The sequence below is a fragment of the Erpetoichthys calabaricus genome, chromosome 2 (assembly GCF_900747795.2).
Source record: "Erpetoichthys calabaricus chromosome 2, fErpCal1.3, whole genome shotgun sequence".
Classification (NCBI taxonomy): Eukaryota; Metazoa; Chordata; class Cladistia; order Polypteriformes; family Polypteridae; genus Erpetoichthys; species Erpetoichthys calabaricus.
Genome location: NC_041395.2, coordinates 5,102,661 through 5,109,989, shown reverse-complemented (window position 1 = coordinate 5,109,989; position 7,329 = coordinate 5,102,661).

The window sequence follows — 7,329 nt, the reverse complement described above, 5'->3', positions numbered from 1 at the left end:
TGCAGGGGGCGTCAGTATCCTTAACTAAGCTGGCGCTGTGGAGTTTGCCACCTTCAGCCGTCTGTGCTGCACTTCACTTTGGCCTCAGATGTTTCTGGTCAGCGTTGTCCACCATCTCACTACCTACACAGATGAGTGCCCCCTGCTGGGCAGGCCCTGCTCATCACATAGGATGAAGCTACCTGGAGGAGGAGGAGGAGGAGTTTGGGAGCATGCGCTGACGAGATGTGTGTAAATGGCCTGTCACTTCATGGTGTTCACAAGTGCCCTCTGCCCATCATCCGTATCACGTGACCAGCTTTGAGAGGTTAACCCCGAACTCCTGTGATCAGGACCTGACCATCTTGACACCCTTGTCAATGGGGGGGCACCCCCATTTTCAGCTGTAGCTGCACTCCTGGGTAGCAGGTGTGGGCACATAAAGACCCTTTTGGCATCTCCACTCATCCCAGCTAGTCTAGCTAGTGGTGGCATCAGACACACATCTAGTCCAGCAGGAGGCGCTATATGAGACAGATTAAGGTCCAAGGGCCTCACTGGCAGAAAGACAAAGCAGACAAAGGCTGGACCTTCCAGCAGGGGGCAGCCACTGAGTTGGAGTGATGCCCTAACTCTACAAAGCCTCTCACTGCCCAGCCCTGTAGCCTCTGGGGTCCACAGGGGTCCTGGCTCCATTTGCTTATTCCGGACTGCACGTTGTCATGCAAGTTGGTGTGTCGATCTCCAGGATGATCTTCCTAGCCCTGAGTCCATGTCAGTCCCTCTTCTGCTCATCAAGAGGGTAGCAGGACCCCACAGCTTCTCCTGACTGTCCCATGAGGCGATGCGACTCAGGCCTGGGACCACTGCACAGCTGGAATGGGACAGGAAAGCCTGAGAAATGAGCCAAGCAATCAATCAATCAAACAGTCCTTGTTTTATATAGCGCCTTTAAGGCGGGGGCTTTAGTTGAGATGCTGCAGTCAGCCACTCACTGGTATTCAATGAACAACGGGACACAATGGGCATTTGGGTGCGGCTCAGCGGCTTGGGCATTGGACTGTAAAAAACAAGGCTGCTGAGTGAGTCCTGCTTCTGGCTCACAGTGTGCTCCGGTCCCCTGCCTGTGTAGCGCCTTGGCATGGGGTACAAATGTCATTTGTTTTGTTGTTTCTGACTCTGTCACCACGGCCTGTTCACAGGAGTAGAGAGACTCGGACCTGCCACTGCTCCCACTTCCTCTTTCAGTTCCTCCAGTTGATATAGTGCCTTTCCTACCTGACTCCATTACAGGGCAATGAATTTGACAGCAGACGGAGCGCAACCTGCTGCAAGGAAAAAGCAGGAGAACTTTGGAGTTCCAAGATGGCAGTGACACGGATGGTGGTGTTACAGGCAACCAGAGGAGAGGGGGCTCTGGAGGGTCGTGGGCAGCAGTGAGGGGGTGCCAGGGAGCTGAATGAGGTGGGCAGCCAATGGTGCCCAAAGTAGACGTGGTGAGCCAACTTTGGGAGAATGTGGACAGCACAGGTGGCATTGTGACACAGAGTGCAGCTTTGGATGGCTCTGGTAGGCCGTAGGGCGTGTTTGGCTTTGACTCTGCCTCAATGTGAGTGAATGATCACCAGGGGGCGCAAGTGAAATAAATTTGAACTTTGAGTTTGATGTTCTGGGCTGGTAACTGGATTAACAAGAAGTGAGCATGGACAGCAGAGAAGAACTTTAATAAAGCAGAAAAGGAGCAAACATCATGTCTGGTGCCCCCTGCTGGGCCCAGGGCTTCAGCTGGTGTGCCCGCTGCCCTCCCTACAGCTGGTTACATACTTCATGTCTGCTTCCTCCTACTGGGCTCAGGTCTGAGCTGTGAGTTTATTTTCCTTTTTTACTGGGTTTATATTGTAAAATACGCCTGGTGTCTACCGCCCCCTACTGGACGCAGCCCTTCCTGTTGTGTGTCTATTGCCCTTTCTTAGGTTTAATTCTACAGATGAGGTACCCACTGCCACTTAAAGGGTCCAGTTTCATACTTTATTTGTGCAGACCCAAGATGGCTCATCCCTAAATATTGTGTGTCTACCGCCTCCTTGTGGCTCAGCTGCACTCTGTACACTGTATGTCATCCACTGGACTGTTTGTCTACTGCCCCCTACTGGATTCAGTTTCCTCTTTGTGTGTCTGATCCAGTAAACTGTGTCTTCTGGCCCTTACTGGCCCCAGTCCAAGAGATGGTATGAGTGTGCCCAGTGCCCATATGGGGTGTACTTGTCTACTTTATGTCTGCTGCCCCCTTACGGGCCCCAGTTATACAGATGAGGTGCCCGCTGTCCTTTACTGGGTCGGGTTTCATAGGGTACCCTATGTGGCCAAACACTAAATATTGTGTGTCTACTGCCCTCTGGTGGCCCAGGCCACATACTGTGCGTTTAGTTTCACCTTATTGTATACTTTATATCTTCTCATATTGTGTGTTTACTGGCCTCAGTCTTATAGATGGTGTGTGCCCAGTAGCCTTACTGGGTCTAGTTACCCACTTTATATCTACTGCCCTCTACTGGGCACAGGCCTACATGCTGTGTGTCTCCTTTCCTCTTATAGATGTCATATAGTGTGTGTGTGTGTGTGTTTGTCTACTGCCTCCTACTGGATCTAATCATGCGCCTACTGCTCCTTACTGGTCGCAATCTTACAGATGGTGTGTGTGCCCAGTGCCCTTACTGGGAATAGTTACCTAATTTATGTTTACTGTCCCTTACCGACCCCAGTACTACAGATGGGGTGCCCAAGTACCCTTTACAGGGTCCAGTCTCATATGGTAGCCTAGGTGGTCATACACAAAATATTGTGCGTCTACTGCCCTCTGGTGGTCCCGGCCAGGTACTGTGTATCTACTGTCCTCTTATTTGTTTTTTATTGTGTAGGAGGTATCTACTGCCCCCCAATATGAGCCAGGCCTGTGTAGTGTGCGTCTACTGCCCCCTACTGGCCCAAGTCCTGCAGATGAGGTGCCCACTGCCCTTTACTGGGTCCAGTCTCATTTGTACCCTACCTGGCCAAGCACAAAATATTGTGTGTCTACTGCCCTCTGGTGGCCCAGGCCACGTACTGCTTGTCTACCATCCTCTTATTTAGTCTTTACAGTGTGGTAGGTATCTTCTTCCTTCTTTTGGCTGCTCCCGTTAGTGGTTGCCACAGCGGATCATCTTCTTCCATATCTTTCTGTCCTCGTCATCTTCCACTGTTACACCCATCACCTGCATGTCCTCTCTCAGCACATCCATAAACCTTCTCTTAGGCCTTCCTCTTCTTCTCTTCCCTGGCAGCTCTATCCTTAGCACCCTTCTCTCATTATACCCCTCATCTCTCCACTGCACATGTCCAAACCAACGCCATCTCGCCTCTCTGACTTTGTCTCCCAACCATCCAACTTGAGCTGACCCTCTAATGTCCTCTTCACATCTTTAACTCTGCCACCTCCAGCTCTGTCTCCTGTGCCACCGTCTCCATCCCATATAACATAGCTGGTCTCACTACCAGTAGACCTGTAGACCTTCCCTTTCACTCTTGCTGACACTCGTCTGTCACAAATCACTCCTGACACTCTTCTCCACCCACTCCACCCTGCCTGCACTCTCTTCTCCACTTCTCTTCCACAATCCCCATTACTCTGTACTGTTGATCCCAAGTATTTAAACTCATCCACCTTCACCAACTCTACTCTCCTCATCCTCACCATTCCACTGACCTCCCTCTTATTTACAACAACAACAACAACATTTATTTCTATAGCACATTTTCATACAAAAAGTAGCTCAAAGTGCTTTACATAATGAAGAAAAGAAAAATAAAAGACAAAATACAAAATTAAAATAAGACAACATTAGTTAACATAGAAAAGGAGTAAGGTCCGATGGCCAGAGTGGACAGAAAAAACAAAAAAAAACTCCAGAAAGCTGGAGAAAAAAATAAAATCTGCAGGGGTTCCAGGCCACGAGACCACCCAGTCCCCTCTGGGCATTCTACCTAACATAAATGAAATAGTCCTCTTTGTAGTTAGGGTTCTCACGGAGTCACTTGATGCTGATGGTTATACAGACTTCTGGCTTTTAATCCATCCATCATTGTTGGAACATCATGGTACTTAGAGTAGATGGACACCGGAAGGACACCGGAAAAGGAAACAGAAGAGAGAGTAGGGGTTAGTACAGATTTTAGAGCCACCATGAATAGTTATTATAATGAATTGGATATACAGAGTATCAGGATTAAATTACAGTGAAGTTATGAGAAGGCCATGTTACAGTAATGTGTTTTCAGCAGTTTTTTAAAGTGCTCCACTGTATTAGCCTGGCGAATTCCTACTGGCAGGCTATTCCAGATTTTAGGTGCATAACAGCAGAAGGCCGCCTCACCTCTTCTTTTAAGTTTTGCTCTTGGAATTCTAAGGAGACACTCAGTTGAGGATCTGAGGTTACGATTTGGAATATAAGGTGTCAGACATTCCGATATATAAGCTGGGGCGAGATTATTTAAAGCTTTATAAACCATAAGCAGAATTTTAAAGTCAATTCTGAATGACACAGGTAACCAGTGTAGTGACATCAAAACTGGAGAGATGTGCTCGGATTGTCTTTTCCTGGTTAGGATTCTAGCAGCTGCATTCTGCACTAGTTGCAAACGATTGATGTCTTTTTTTGGGTAGTCCTGAGAGGAGTGCGTTACAGTAATCTAGTCGACTGAAAACAAACGCGTGAACTAATTTCTCTGCATCTTTCAATGATATAAGAGGTCTAACTTTTGCTATGTTTCTTAAGTGAAAAAATGCTGTCCTAGTGATCTGATTAATATGCGATTTAAAACTCAGATTACAATCAACGGTTACCCCTAAGCTTTTTACCTCCGTTTTGACTTTTAATCCTAATGTATCCAGTTTATTTCTAATAGCCTCATTGTATCCATTATTGCCAATCACTAAGATTTCGGTTTTCTCTTTATTTAATTTGAGAAAGTTACTATTCATCCATTCTGAGATACAAGTTAGACATTGTGTTAGTGAATCAAGAGATTTGGGGTCATCAGGTGCAATTGATAAATACAGCTGTGTGTCATCAGCATAGCTGTGGTAGCTCACGTTGTGCCCTGAGATAATCTGACCTAATGGAAGCATGTAGATTGAGAAGAGCAGTGGACCCAGGATAGAGCCTTGTGGAACACCATATAGGATATCATGTGTCTTTGAGTTGTAATTACCACAACTAACAAAGAATTTTCTCCCTGCCAGGTAGGATTCAAACCAATTTAAGACACTGCCAGAGGGGCCCACCCATTGACTAAGGCGATTCTTAAGAATATTATGATCAATGGTGTCGAATGCGGCACTCAGATCTAAGAGGATGAGAACAGATAAATGGCCTCTGTCTGCATTTACCCGCAAGTCATTTACTACTTTAACGAGTGCAGTTTCTGTGCTGTGATTTGTTCTAAAACCTGACTGAAATTTATCAAGAATAGCATGTTTATTGAGGTGCTCATTTAACTGTATAATGACGGCCTTCTCTAGAATTTTACTTAAGAAAGGCAGGTTAGAGAGGGTCTAAAATTGTCAAGAGCAGAGGGGTCGAGATTATTTTTATTAAGTAGGGGATTAACTACCGCAGTCTTAAGACAGTCTGGGAAGACCCCCGTATCCTGCCAACTGCGCCAGTCCTCTTCAGTAAACATACATCGACATCGGTCTAAACTTTGCTTCTCACTTAATCCTGTCACCTCAATAAGATTATTCTGTGTTAGCCCAAACCCCCCCCCCCCCCCAAGTTTGAGTCCGTCCACCACTGCTGTCTCAGGGAATACGAGTGGCTGATATGGGATTAGCTATTCCTGCCATGAGACAGGTGGTCTGCCTGCCCACCCTCGTCCGATATTTCCTAGCAGTCTGAGCTCACTTGCATTGCGTCACACAGCATGGCGGCTGCACTCAGCCAGTCTTGTCATTCTGTGGACCATCGCACACCGGTCAGGCCATGCAGTGTCCCTCAAGGTGTTTGCCATGGCTGTGCCAATGTGCTCATTGAATTATTTATCATTCATCCCTCACTTCTTCTCCTGGCTTTGTGCTCTCACCGCCTCCTAATGCTCTCCTCTTCTTTTTTGATGCCAATGCGCCAGTACTGAGCCCTCAGCCTTGCCACTTGGCTCACTCTAGGGGGTGCCCTATGCCCTAGGCTGCCATGCCAGCTCAAGTCCCCACACTCAATAATTCTCAGCTCCTTTCTCCAAAACGCCTTCCATGATCAGCACTTGTGTGTGTCTCTTTCACCCAGTGGGTGGAGGGCCCAGGTAGCAGCCATGACCCAGCCCTGATGGCGGACTCCTTACACACATGTGACACTCGGCGAGAGGCGCACTGCATAAAGTGACGTCCAAGTTGACCAAAGCCGGACTGACTTTGGGGGTGCCAGTTACTGACAGACCTGTCGTGGGCACCTCACTGAGCGAGCCAGTCAGCGGTACCAACTGGCATTTACTGTGATAGCAATGGCACACAGTGGGGCACAGTCCCTGTTCCTCAGTCCTTCTCCTGGCATTAAGGGAGCTGAAATCCAGTGTGAACTTCACACTCGTCACATTTGAGGTGTAACATGTTTGTCACGTTATTATCATGATGGCTCAGTGATATGAGTTATTATAAAATAATTATTGTAATATATTATAATTAGAATCGCGTGTACAAGGGAGTCGTTGTTTAGCCGGGTTGGCTGCATCGCCCCACTTTATGAAGGGCGTCATCAAGTCTTAGCCCAGTTTATCCCTTTGTGAAGTCACCACATCTGCTCAACATCTGCTGTGCTAAAGTCCAACTTGACGATTTTGGTCTCCTCTGAAACACCGAGAATCAGATTATGGCCACCTGACCCTGTGGTTCAAGCCCCCCGACACCCTTACAGAGTACTCAGTCCAGACAGGTTTCCTGTCCCTATGCTGATGCGTTAAAAACCAGTCAGTGATTACGTCTAAAACTGCCTGAAAACGGGAAGAGGAAGAGGAGGAAGAAGATGAAGATCACGTCTAAAACTCCAGTTCCGGTACTTCACCATTCTCAAGGTTAGCCCAGTGTATGGTGGCGCCTTCTCTGCTCTTTACGTGGCTCTTTGAGGTGATTCCTTATCCTTAAAGTGACAGCTCACCATTTGTCACACTAATTGGAAGAGCGCATGTGACTGTGCTGAGCTGCCATTTTTATAGACACTCCTGCTATTGATGATGCAATGCCAACTCATTCTGTTGGTGACTCATCCCTGGCTGGTGTCACCCATCCAGCGTCATCACATGGCCCTTCCTTCAAAGTCGCTGTCC